General features: G+C 48.4%; 1 pseudogene; it reads right to left on the reverse strand.

Annotated features, from left to right (window-relative positions):
• Positions 1-622: 622 nt before the first annotated feature.
• LOC147526991 (feather keratin Cos2-3 pseudogene) lies at positions 623-928 on the reverse strand (annotated as a pseudogene).
• Between the last annotated feature and the right edge of the window lie 12330 nt (positions 929-13258).

The following is a 13258-nucleotide window of genomic DNA, read 5'->3' on the forward strand; positions in this document are numbered from 1 at the left end:
GAGCAAGGGACATCTTCCTTAATAGCCAGGGACTAGGATTTGAAAGGAGCCCACTGACTGTGTCTCATCCTCCCCTTCCTCCAGCAATGCCGATGGCTCTCCTTTCTGCCTGCAAGATCACCCCAGAGGGACACCCTTCTCTCTGGAAACTGATGAGAGAAAGAAGGACCATGTGAAGGCAAAGGCTGGGATGCAGCAGAACTTTAATGAATTTCAAGAGGAAAAAGAGGTCTTCTAAGTGAGGGCCACGGTGCAGGGAGCACCAGGGGTAGCTGGAGGTCTTTCCCCCTTGGCAAGGGTGAGATTTGCACTGGGTGTCTGCCTGCCTGCCCCAGAGAGGGAGACAGGCAGCAGGGTTTTCCTCAGATGGGGCTTAGCAAGTGCTCACAGCCCACGGGATCAGAAGATGACAGTGAAAAGAGAGAGAAGAGAGTGAGAAACCAGCACGTTAGACAAGGGCCATGTTTTCAGAGAGCCCAGGCGTGCCTCTTCCTGCCTTCCTTCGCAGGTGGAGCCATGGATGCTCAGCCCCTCTTAAAACAATGGCCAGAATATCCATATCCAGTCCGTTTCTGTCTTGGGTGTTCCTGGGGTTCCTTCTGCAGGGCCACCTGCGGCAGATTTAGCAGGGGAGGCAAGTTCTGCCGCAGTAGCGGCTGGCAATGCCAGAAAGGTCACAGCACCCGGAGTTGATGGGCACTCCCTGACAGCTGAGGATGCTGCCAACGGCAGCGGAGGTGGAGGAGCCCACCACGGTGTTCTGTGGGAAGGAGCTGAGGATGGGGCCAGGAAGGGTCACCACCACGGGGGAGGGCTCAATGACGACGGTGGAGTTCTGGCACTGCCTGACACAGGGCTCGTTGCAGCTGTTGGCCAGCGGGGTCGGGCCACAGGGCTGGCAGGGCAGGCACTGGTTGTAGCAGGACATGTTGTGGGTCTGGAGGTGCACCTGGGAGAGAGAGCAGCGAGGAGAATGAATGAGCGTGAGGAGCAGCCATTCCGCCCACCACATGCCACGAAGACACATGTTAGGTGAGGAGTTGGAGGCAGTGCAGGGAAGCCACATGCCTCTTTTCTGTCCCCCCCTGGCCCCATGCAAAGAGAACCAGACCCAGAAAAGCTCTTTCCTAGCCCAAAGAACATGAGTCCCCACAGCCCACACTCAGCCCCACTCCATGCCAGAACTTCCCCTTCCATGCAGGGGCACAACCCATAACCCCCCACATAGGGCAGAACTTCCAACTCACTTGCTTCCAAAGGAGTAGGAGAGGAGCAAAGCTGATGAGCGATTGAAGAACTGGGATGGCTTTTATACTGGTCCTGCATTGCCCCAGGTCCAGAGGAAGCCTCTGTGGAAGTAATCATTTTCTGAGAAGCTCGTCTGAAATGCAAAATATCCCAGCTAATGACATGGGCTGTGTTTTGGTTTCCTGCACGGCTGCCTTTTCATTTCCTGCTTTGACCGCACTCGATCCTCTTCAAAGGCTCCTTTTCAGTGCTGGGGTGGGAGGCTCAAGCTTTCCTGGGATAGGAGCGCACCGGATCCAGCAGAAGATGAGTCTCAAGTGCCAGAGGGGCCATGTGCAGGATGGGGACATTGACACTCGCGTGGATTTCTTTGAAGCCAATTTGGCAGGAAGAGCTCCTGCTGCTACCAGTACCGCTACCGTCACCTCAATGCCAAAGGACTCCTGTGCGGGATGACGTGCCACATCCCCTTTCTCCCAACCTCAAAAGCTTTCTCTCATGGTCACTAGCCATTGCCTCTGCAGGCAGGTGGTCAGCGCTGCTGCTTTTGACTCTTTTGCTCTTATTACGGCTTTGGGGAGACCTTGGTGCACCTGTTGGGCCTTGTACTCTCTATGCATTCTCACTGGGAGATCCTTACCAACATCAACATTGCCAGTGTTTCTGGAGTCTTGTCCAGCCCCAGAGACCTCAAGCCTGTCCCCAGTGTTCTTGGGCGAGTCCAAAGTTGCTTATGTGTCGGCCGGGGTGCGTACTTGCCCTTGTGTGCATATTGGTGCAATGTGCGGTGAAATTCCACACCGACATGAGGAAAAACTCTTCTGCTCTGAGGATGGCCAAGGCCTTGAGATATTACCCAGGCATCTTGTGCAGTCTCAGTTCTTGAGGATATTCAGGACCACAGAAGACCGTGACCTGATCAGCCGATTGTTGATGACCCTGCTCTGAGCATTAGGGTTGGACCTGGCCATCTCCAGAGGCGCCTTCCAATCTCAATCATCTAGAATTCTGGGCCCTTGGTGATTGGACACTCTTTGGCCATGATGATCAAGATTCCACTGCACTTATTATCTGGAGGACCTCGGGAGAGGATAAGCATCTTTGGCAGCTCTGTGGCCCAGCCCTTCTCGTTCCTCAGGTGTGCCTGCGCTGAGATACTTCTTGCAGTCACAGCCTACAATTGATCTGTGGCCACGTACCAGCCATGACAGTGGGGTTCCCACTGTCATGTGAGGGAAAGTCTGTGCCATTGTGGTGACAAGCCAGAGGATTGGAGCCACTGTCCCCTTGTTGGCACCAGTGCCATTCACCCTGTATTTGTCCTAGCGCAGCCCTAATGTCATTGACTGCTTCTTCTATGAGGTACCACCGTGCTAGTCTGTGCTGAGAGCGCCTGGACTGATGTGCTCCCTTGTGTGCAATGGAGACTCCAACTCTCTGGTGTGCAGCCTGGCCTTGCTGGGCTTCTGCGGGGTGATTCAGCTCTCCACTGGTGAAATAGAGGTTTCACCAGCGGTAGAGAAAGGTTTGCACATTGGGTTGGAAACTGGTGGAGAAGAAAGGGAAGGAAAAGAAAGGAAAAGGAAGAGAAGGCAAGAAAAAAGGACAAGGGGAAAGACTCTAAGGCAAACAAGGTCAATGCAGGGCAAGGGAAGGTTCAGAGCTCTTTTGAAGAGTGTCTTTCACGAGCTGTTGTCCATCCACATGGATTGTTTGACACAACGCCCAAGTGTAACAGCCATAGGTGGAATTACTCTGGCAAAACAAGTAATTTGCAGGCGGTATGTGTGATTGCCTTGATCGCAGTGTACAAAGCTTTCATGCTGAAGAGATGACTACCCTGGAGTTGCGAGGTGGTGCAATGGTGCAAACCGGCTAGTGGTTCCTTGGGATTTGGTCGTCAGTGGTGGGGCTCTGTGGGCACCTCATGTTACAGTCAGCGAGATCACTTACTGAGCAAAGTCCAACACATTACAAATGACTACTCACAAAGAAGGCAGCTGTGAAGATGTTTGCCAACTGCTCCACAGGGACAGGAGGTGAACATCTCTTCCTTCTCCACGTAAAATACCCTACTCTAGACAGGGGCTTTCTCCTGTTGGGCATTCTCAGTCCTTCCACTATCCTCTCTCATCCTGGCAAAAAACAGCTTTATCCCAACTTTCTTAAACCTTCCCTCACCTTCTGCCTCTTGTGACAGTAGATCAGTGGGTTGAGAAGGCCCAGGACTGCATTGTTGACAGTGAAAACCAGAATCAACAGAACTTTGAGGTTCGAAAGCAGGAGGTGCAATCCTCCTGTTCAGAGCAGGGTCATAGGATCATAGAATCATAGAATAATTGAGTTGTAAGGGACCTTAAATATCATAGAGTCATAGAATCATAGAACGGTTTGGATTGGAAGAGACCTTAAAGGTTGTCTAGTTCTAAACCCTCTGCCATGGGCAGGGACACCTTTTACTAGATCACATTGCTCAAAGTCTCACCCAGTCTGGCCTTGTACACCTCCAGGGACTGGGCTTCCACAAGTTCTCTGGGAAACCTGTTCCAGAGTTTCACCACCCTCACAGGGAAGAATGTTTTCCTTAGATCTAATCTAAATCTCCCTTCTTTCAGTTTAAAGCCATTACCCCTTGTCCTATCACTACATGCCCTTATCAAAAGCCCCTCTCCAGCTTTCTTGTAGGCCACCTTTGAGCATTGGAAGGCTGCTAGATGATCTGCCTGGAGCCCTCTCTTCTCTAGGCTAAACAATAACTACTCTCTCAGCCTGTCGTCAGAGGAGAGGTGCTCCAGCCCTTGGATCATCTTTGTGGCCCGCCTCCGGACCTGCTCCAACAGGACCATGTGTTTCTTGTGTTGGGGACCCCAGAGCTGAACGCAGTACTGCAGGTGGAGTTACACAAGAGCAGAGTAGGGTGCAGAATCCCCTCCCTCGACCTGCAGCGTATGCTGCTTTGGACTCAGCCCAGGACACTGTTGACATTCTGCGATGCCAGCACACATTGCCAGCTCACATGGAGCTTCTCATCCATCAACACCCCCAAGTCCAAGTCCTTCTCCTCAGGACTGCTCTCAACTCATTTTCCGTCCAGCCTGTACTTGTGCTTAGAATTGCCTCAACTCATCTGCAGGACCTTGCATTTGGCCTTGTTGAATTGCATGAAGTTGACACAGGACCATTTCTCAAGCCTGTCAAGGTCCCTCTGGATGGCATCCCTTCCCTCCAGTGTGTTGACCACACCACACAGCTTGGTGTCATCAGGTAAATCGCTGATGGTGCACTCGATCCCACTGATCCCTGAAACAGACAGGCCGGTAAAATTGAAAAGGGCTGGAGGTAGTTCCCCATCCTGTCCTCTATCAACCCGACATCGTATCTTAACGTGACACCACCCCTTTGGCACGAGACTCATCTTCTGCTGGATCCGGTGTGCTCCTTTGCCAGGAAGCTCAGGCCTCCCACCCCAACACTGAAAAGGAGCCTTCGAGGAGGAACGAGTGTGGTCAAAGAAGGAAATGAAAAGGCAGCCGTGCAAGAAACCAAAACACAGCCCATGTCATTAGCTGGGATTTTTTGCATTTCAGATGAGCTTCTCACAAAATGATTACTTCCACAGAGTCTTCCTCCGGACCTGACATCTCATCATAACATGACACACGTCTCCCATCCTTTGCCACGTGCCAACTGCAGCGACTCCTCTCCCAAAAGGATAGCTGCTGGCTTTGCTGGAGGGTCAGGACTCCTCTCTTCCCTCTCCAGAGCTCACAGTCCCACCACCCCACTGCTCTGCTCCTGCTCAGCCTGACACCGGTGTCTCAGCAGAGTCTACCAGTGCCACAAAGGCTGCCGAGAAAAACTGGACTGTGTCACACTCCTGACTCAACAAGGTGCTCAGGGATGTCCCAGGAAGTGGGAGATGAAGCTTGCCAGCTCCTGTGTGTCCTCCTTGTGCCAACTCAAAGTTGCCTGCAAAACTCAGCCCATAGGGAGGAACAAAACACTGAGGGCTGCCTGCGATCTCAAACCTCTGCCCCGTGGGGCTTTTCTACTCACATTGCCCAGTGGTGAAAGCACTTGCACAGCCAAGCTAAGGGAATCAAGCTGCCTCTGTAGAGCAGCTGGCAAGTGTCTTCACAGATCTCTTCCCATGCGACCAGTACTTTGGAGAGGGATGGCCTTTACTCTCCAAGTGGTCCTAATGATTATGGCATGAGGTTCCAACAGAGTCCCAACACCGACAACCAAGTCCTCAGGAAGCACGAGTTGGGTTGCACCTCTTTGTACCTTGAGGGCAGCCATGTCTTCATCACAGAAGCCATGTATGCTGTGATTAAGGCAATCACACATGCTGCCTGCAAATTGCTTCATTTGTCTGGGTAATTTCACCCATGGCTGTTACATGTGGGCATTGTGTCAAGAAAAGCCAAGCAATCCCTGTGGGTGGTGACCAGCTGACGAAAGTCACCAATCAAAAACCTCTATACCTTCCCTTGCCCTGTGTTTTAGGTAGGGTCGAGGATTCGACAAGGAGACAGGCACACATGGTGAAGCTGAATATCAGCACTGTTTATTAGTCAACAAAAGAACTCATTCACTCATATATTTCAATCGCTTCGTCTGTCTCCGGCTGCTTCCCTCACGGGAGATTAGATCCGTCGATCAAGACTCTGGACTTGCTTCATACTATAAGTACGTCTCAGCCACTCACACACAAATAGGACAGAATACAAGAATTAAGAGGTATACTGATTACATGTGTTATATATATATATGTGTTTGTGTGTGTACCTAAAAATCCTACAAGCAGGCTAAACAATCCCAACTGTGTTTGCCAACTGCTCTACAGAGACAGGAGGTGAACCTCTTCCTTCTCAATGTCACATGCGTTGCTCCACACAGGAGCTTTCTCCTGTTAGATATTCCCAGTCCTTCCACTATCCTCTCTCATCCTGGCAAAAAAACTACTTTATCTCAATATCTTAAACCTTCCCTCACCTTCTGCTTCTTGTGACAGTAGATCAGTGGGTTGAGAAGACCCAGGACTGCATTGCTAACAAATAACACCAGAATCCACAGAACTTTTGAGGTTTTAAAGCAGGAGGTGCAATCCTCCTGTTCAGAGCAGGGTCACAGGATTACAGAACCAAAAATAATGGAATTGTAAGGAGCCTTAAAGATAATAGAGCCATAGAATAATAAAATGGTTTGAGTAGGAAGGGACCTTTAAGACCATCTATTTCCAAGCCCCACGCCCTGGGGCAACTTCTTCCAGTGTGTCACCACAGTCTTTGTAAAAAATTTCTTCATTATATCTACTCTAAATCTCTCCTATTTCACTTTAAAGCCATTGCCCAAGTGTCCTATCACTACTTGCCCTTGTCAAAAGCCCCTCTCCAGCTTTCTTGCAGGCCCTTTTAGGTACTGGAACGCTGCTAGAAAATCTCCCCAGAGCCTTCTCTTCTCCAGGCTGAACAACCCTAAATCTATCAACCTATCATCAGAGGAGAGGCGCTCCAGCCTCTGGATCATCTTTGTGGCCCACCTCTGAATCCGCTCCAACAGGACCTTGTTTTTCTTGTGTTGTGGACCCCAGAGCTGAATGCAGCACTGCAGGTGGAGTTACACAAGAGCAGAGCGGAGGGGTAGAATCCGCTCTCTCATCCTGCTGGCCATGCTGCTTTGGATGCAGCCCAGGATATGGTTGACTTTCTGGGATGCCAGCACACATTGCTGGCTCAAATGGACCTTTTAATCCATCAACACCCCCAAGTCCTTCTCCTCAGGACTGCTCTCAATTCATTCTCTGTTCAGCCTGTACTTGTCCTTACGATTGCCTCAACCCATCTGCAGGACCTTGCACTTAGCCTTGTTGAATTTCATGAGGTTCACACAGAACCATCTCTCAAGCCTGTCAAGGTTCCTATAGAAGGCATCCCTTCCCTCCAGTGTGTTGACCACACCACACAGCTTGGTGTCATCAGGTGAATTGCTGAGTGTGCACTCGATGTCACTGTCCGTGTCGCTGACAAAGATGGTAAACAGCACCAGCCCCAGTACCAACCCCTGAAGAACACCACTTGTCACAGGTCTCCACTTGGACATCAAACCATTGTCACAACTCTGAGTGCAACCATTCTGCCAATTATCCTCTTAATTGTCTGACTATCAAATCCATGTGTCTCCAATTTCGTGACAAGGATGTCAAGCGGGACAGTGTCAAATGCTTTGTACAAATTCAAATGGATGACATCAGTTGCTCTTCCCTTATCCACCAATGCTGTAACTCCAATGTAGAAGGCCATCAAATTTGTAAGGTACGATTTGCCCATTGTAGTGGTTTTATAACAAAAAGACTGAGGGTTGAGACAAGAACAGAGGGAGCACCCACCAACCATGGTCCCAGGCAAAGCAGACTCGGCTTTCTTAAAACAAAACAAAACAAAACAAAACAAAACAAAACAAAACAAAACAAAACAATTTATTAACAGTTGCTCAAAAAGGACAAAGGGAAACAAAACCAGTTACTTGAGAGGATAAAGAGAAAACAAGGCCAGATCTTAAAAACAACACCTCCCCACCCCCCTTTCCTTTTGTTCCCGGCTCTACCTCCCCCCCAGCGGTGCAGGGGGACAAGGAATGGGGGAGTGCAGGTCAGTTCATCCATGTTGTTCCTGCTGCTCCTTTCTTAAAGGAAGAGGAGTCCTTACACCATTTTCCCTAGCTCCAGTGCATCCCCTGCTCATGAGGAAAATCCACAAACTTCTCCAGAGTGAGTCCTACCCACAGGACGCAATCCTTCCCCATCGGATCGCTCCAGTTTGGGCTTTACCAGTCTCGGATTCTTAGGGAGTTGTGGCCACTCGCTTCGGCATGGATCGTCCCACGGACTCTAGATGCCTCACGACCTCATCGTGCATCCCATGCTCCATTATTAACAGTTACTCATCGTGCATCCCAAGTTCCACGACCTCTCTCAGGCTCAGGCATCTTTTCCCCGACGTGGGCTTCTCCACGAGCCGCGAGTGGGTCTCTGCTCCACCGGGATCACCTTTGGCTGCAGGGGGGCCGCCTGCCATCTCGCCGCCGGTTGCAGGGGAAACTTAGCTCCGGCACACCTCCTCCTGCTCCATCTTCACTGACCTGGTGTCGGTGTGGCCGTTTCTCTCAGGTCTTAGTCCTCTCTGGGTGAACTCGGCCCAGTGGGCACCCCAGGAGCGGGGTGCACCCTGAGTTCCCCAAGCGGCTCTGTTGCCGCCATCTTGAGCACGTGGCGCCGGCCCGGCACAGACAGCCACCTGGCTGGGAGCCAGGGAGCGAGGGCAGTGCCCTCCTCCCTTCTCCTCACTCCTGGGCAAAAGGCCCTTTTCTGTTCCTTTGTCCCAAAATAAACAGGGCAATTTGCAGAGGTGCCGATGATTGGCTCAACCCCGAGGGGTATGGGAGTCCGATCTGGTGGCACAGGGAGCAAATCCCCTCTCCTACCACCAGAATTCCCTCCCCCACATCGAACTATCACACCCATAGTGACACCATGTTGGCTGTCACCAATCACCTCCTTTTTAGTCAGGAGGATCTGCTCCATGATCTTGTCAGGTACAGAGGTGAGACTGACTGACCTCTAGTTCCCTGGGACTTCCTTTTTTCCCTTTTTAAACATGGGGCTATGTTTCCCCTTTTTCAATCGGTGGAAACTTCACCAGACTACCATGATTTCTGGTAACTTCATCTGCCGGTTCCCTCAGGAGCTGCAGATACAGCTTAGCAGGTCCCATGGGCTTGTACACCTTCAAGATACTTAAATGGTCTCAAACCTGATCTTTTCCTATAGTGGGTGGTTCTTCATTCTCTCAGTCCCTACCTTTGTGTTCTGCGAGTTGGGCAGTGTGGCTGGAGTGCTTGCAGGTGAAGAGTGAGGTAAAAATTCATTGAGTGCCTCAGATTTCTCTGTATATCCCAGGTAACCACGTGTCCTGTTTCCTTCTGCAGAGGGCCCACATTTTCCCTAGTCCTCCTTTTATCACTGACATATCTAGAGAAGCTTTCCTTGCTGCCCCTGGCCAGATTTAACTCTGCCAGGACTTTAGCTTTCCTAATCTCATCCCTGGTTGATCAGATAATTTCTCTATATTCCTCCCAGGCTACCTGTCTTTGCTTCTACCTCTGTAGGTTTCCCTTTTATGTTTGAGTTTGTCCAAGAGCTCCTTGTTCATCCATGCAGGCCTCCCAGTGGTTTTGCCTGAGTTTGTCTTTGGCAATGACATAAGGAAGTTAGGTAAAACTTGGTGGGTAAGAGACAGGGGATGAGGCAAAGTGTCCTGCTTGGCTGGCTTTTGGCATCCAGGTGAGGGTTGCAGGGCTGGGAGCAGCAGGGCCCTTCCTGCCAATAGGCTGCAAACAAGCCCACACGAGTGCCCCAGGCCAATGTCCCCATCCTGCATAAGGCCTGTGGAAAAATAACTGAAAATGGGGAAAACGGAAGAACAGTGTTCCCCAAAGTTCAGCTTACATCTTAACACAAGCTGTAACATTAGAGTGCGTTGAGTTGAAACACTGTTGGTGTTCCCAGGAATGAAAAGCAGTTGGTATGGACAACTGTTCTGGCTGAACAGAAGGTAAAATATCCTTGGAATGAAGACCAGAGCAGTAAGAAAGTGCCAAGGCTCGGCCCTGTTACCAGGGATAGAGAATGGCTAACAAAGGTAACCGCACAGCTATCAAGGAGGATGGATCCCAACTGCTGCCTCAACAATGGTGGTGAACAGAGTCAGGTCATCAAGATCTAGCCAGGCATTCACCTGAGCAATTTGACCATGTAAATATTTAACTGCTTGCAAAATTCTTGTCCTTTAGGTGAACTTTGCTCATTGTAATGTCATTATAATACTGAAACACACCTTGAAAGCTACCCACCTCTGGGCTGCGACCACCCCTCACTGAGCATGCGCCCTGATATTCTTCTAATCTATATTTTTAAACTTCAATGAGGAAAAATTACATCAATCCTGACAAAGTATGTACCACTAGAGTCACTCAAGCTCCATTGTAAGTATAAAAATGGTTTAAGAGAGGGGAGTACTGGGGGAAGACTCCCCTCCATAGGGACACCTATTGAGTAAGACCTCTGTGTTATGCACGCAGAATTACTAACACCTTGCTTGCGGCGGTTAAATGCACGGACCCCATAGATGTGATAGCAGAGTGACCTTTATTATTATTATACAGGCAGCTTTTATAGATTATTACTCTAGCCACAATGTGTCCACACACCCCTCACCCAGCTGTGATTGGTTACAAACAATAGTGCACGCACCTATTTTAACTTTACTATTGGCTATGCCTAAAAAGGAGCTATTTTTCACCTGCTAAACTAAACATCATTTTCTCACACACTCTATATCATCTTCCCATACTCCCCATGTCAGCTTCTCACACTCCTGTGCTAGCTTCTCACACTCCCTGCACCAGCTGCTCACACTCCCTTTTCTTTCTCATCCTCTTTATTGGTGTTTTCCAGCTTCTTCAATAACACAGGCCTAAATCATCAAGGCAGGGCCCCAAAGGTAACTGCGTGTATGATTCCACAATTCCCCTTTTTTGTTTTTCTATGACCATTACTTGATAAACCTTACTTTGTACCATCCGTTGGAAGCATGACAATAGGCAGGGGATGAATTAGTAACATAATTCCTGCCTTTACTATGATACCAACCATCTCATAATTCATTCACCTGGTCCTTCAATTTCTGTATCGTTTCATGAATAGATTCTGAGTAATGAGACAAATTCATACATCACATTCCTTCTAGTATTTCATAATCATGCCCATGCATTAGCAATAAAAAATCTATGGTAGCTCAATTTTGCAGCATAGCATGTCTAAAGCGGAAGCTGCAGCATTAGTTTGTTTTCCAAGCCAACAACCCAATTTATACAGTGTACTTAACGCCTGTGTCTCTGCAACTCCTGGTGCACATATAGAAGCTGCAATGATTTTAGCTGGTTCCCAAAATTCTGCTCTGGAATCACACTAGCTATCTTATCATGCGTGCTTCGCCTATTCCGGATGTGTCTATGACTTAGGTCCATCGTGGTGTCAGGTAAATACATTCTTAAAGTCCCTATAGTACATAGATCTCCCCTTCATGCAAAGGAATACCCTGTTAAGCTCTACTATAGCCCTGCAGAAGCACTTAGTAGCATTTTGTTTTGGTACAGCCTTGCAGAAGCAGTTACTAGCATATTGTTTCCCTTTCTGGGAGCCTTACTATCTTGACTATGCCCAAGATTCCGCTGAGCAGGAGGGTAACAATCAGCAGGGTCATCGTGGAGAAGGGAGGCAGGCACAGCACCTTCAGGGCGTCCCCTGTTTATCCACACAGTGTGCTCTGTAGCCTCCTTCCGCTCCGCTCTGAGCCATCCCTTTTACACCCTCAACAGAGTCTATGACAAAGGTACTGACACGGCGTTGCTGCACGCGTGGCCAGTGCGTGCAACAAGGCTGCCCAGTATGTGCTGTGCTGGCCAACAGTGGTTTTTGCGAATCACATCATGTTGTTCAATAACAATCCTCCTAGCTTCCTTTTTCAAAGTTACGTGCTCACAACTAAGTCCAGTTAGTAATTCTTTGTCATTAATTTGATACCAGTCAATTCTTTTCCTTCCAGCAGCTACGGGTGGAATCCATACACCTTCCGATCGGAAAAAACACACAAAGCATATATACAAGCAACTTTCACACACGTAATATACCTAACAATGAGAAACATAAAAACAGTTGATATATTAACATGAAATCTTCTATGACGAGTCTGTCCATTTGAGCCATTCTCCTCATTTGGCGTTTTTATGATCTCTGCTTGCTCTGCTAATTCTTGAATCTCCCCTTCTCTATCTGTACTTTCAAAAGTCCTGGTTGGCTTTACATTTCTTGCTGGTAACCAGTATGGACTTGTGGGAAGAACATAAGCACATCCTCTTCTCCATGTAAGCAGAGGCACAGGGCCATCCCCTGAGTTGAGCCCAGTTTCTTATAATATACCGTTGTTTTTTCTACAAAAATGGCACTGGGTTTAAAATTATGATCCACAGCTGTAGTAAGTTGCCTAGAAGCAGACAAATTAAGAAAATTTAAAACATATGTGGCTTTGTCCAAGGATTCTTGTGGAGAAATATACGGAAGACTCCCCCTTTTTTGTTTATCAAGCATTTGTTTTAACGTTAAATGAGTTTGTTCAATAACAGCTTGTCCCGTAGGTCAATGAGGGATACTGGTAGTGTGAGTCACTCTCCAATCCTGTAAAAAGGCACCATACTGGACCACTGTCTGTCCCAATTTTCTTTGGTACTCCCATGGTTTTCTCCAGTGTGAGCAGTAGCAACAACAAAGGCAGAAAACATATCAACAGTTACATGCACATTTGTAGATCGAAGAAACGATTGAATATAAGTAATATCAGTTTGCCATAATTCATTGGCACATAAACCTTTTGGATTTACACCTGCTGGAGCATTTGAAGGCACAATACGTTGACGGTCAGGGCAGGTGCGTACAATCTGCTGAGCTTGATCTGCTGTCTGACCTGACAGAGAGCATCATCTACCACCAATTGACAAACTGTAGGACTATTCATCATTCCAATGATATTGTTGCGTGGGTCATTCATCGTTAAGCACTGGAACTGAAAAGGCAAATCTAGGACAATCGCCAGGGTGTAAATAAAAAAAAGAAAGTAAAAAACCCAATCTTTTAAATCAATCACCATCAAATGCTAACATTCTGGAATCATAGTAGGATTTGGTACACCCGGTTGTAATGCACCCATTGGTGAAATTAATAGCTCTTAAATCTTTTAACATAAATCTCCATTTTCTTGATTTCTTTGGGATAACAAATATTTCCATGGGCTAGTGGAGGGAATTATATGTTCTAATTTGAGCTGTTCATCTACTAATTTTTGAGCCCACTCCAGCCACTCACCTTTTAATGGCCACTGATCGACCCAGACCG

The sequence above is a fragment of the Tauraco erythrolophus genome, chromosome 25 (genome assembly GCF_009769465.1).
Source record: "Tauraco erythrolophus isolate bTauEry1 chromosome 25, bTauEry1.pri, whole genome shotgun sequence".
Classification (NCBI taxonomy): domain Eukaryota; kingdom Metazoa; phylum Chordata; class Aves; order Musophagiformes; family Musophagidae; genus Tauraco; species Tauraco erythrolophus.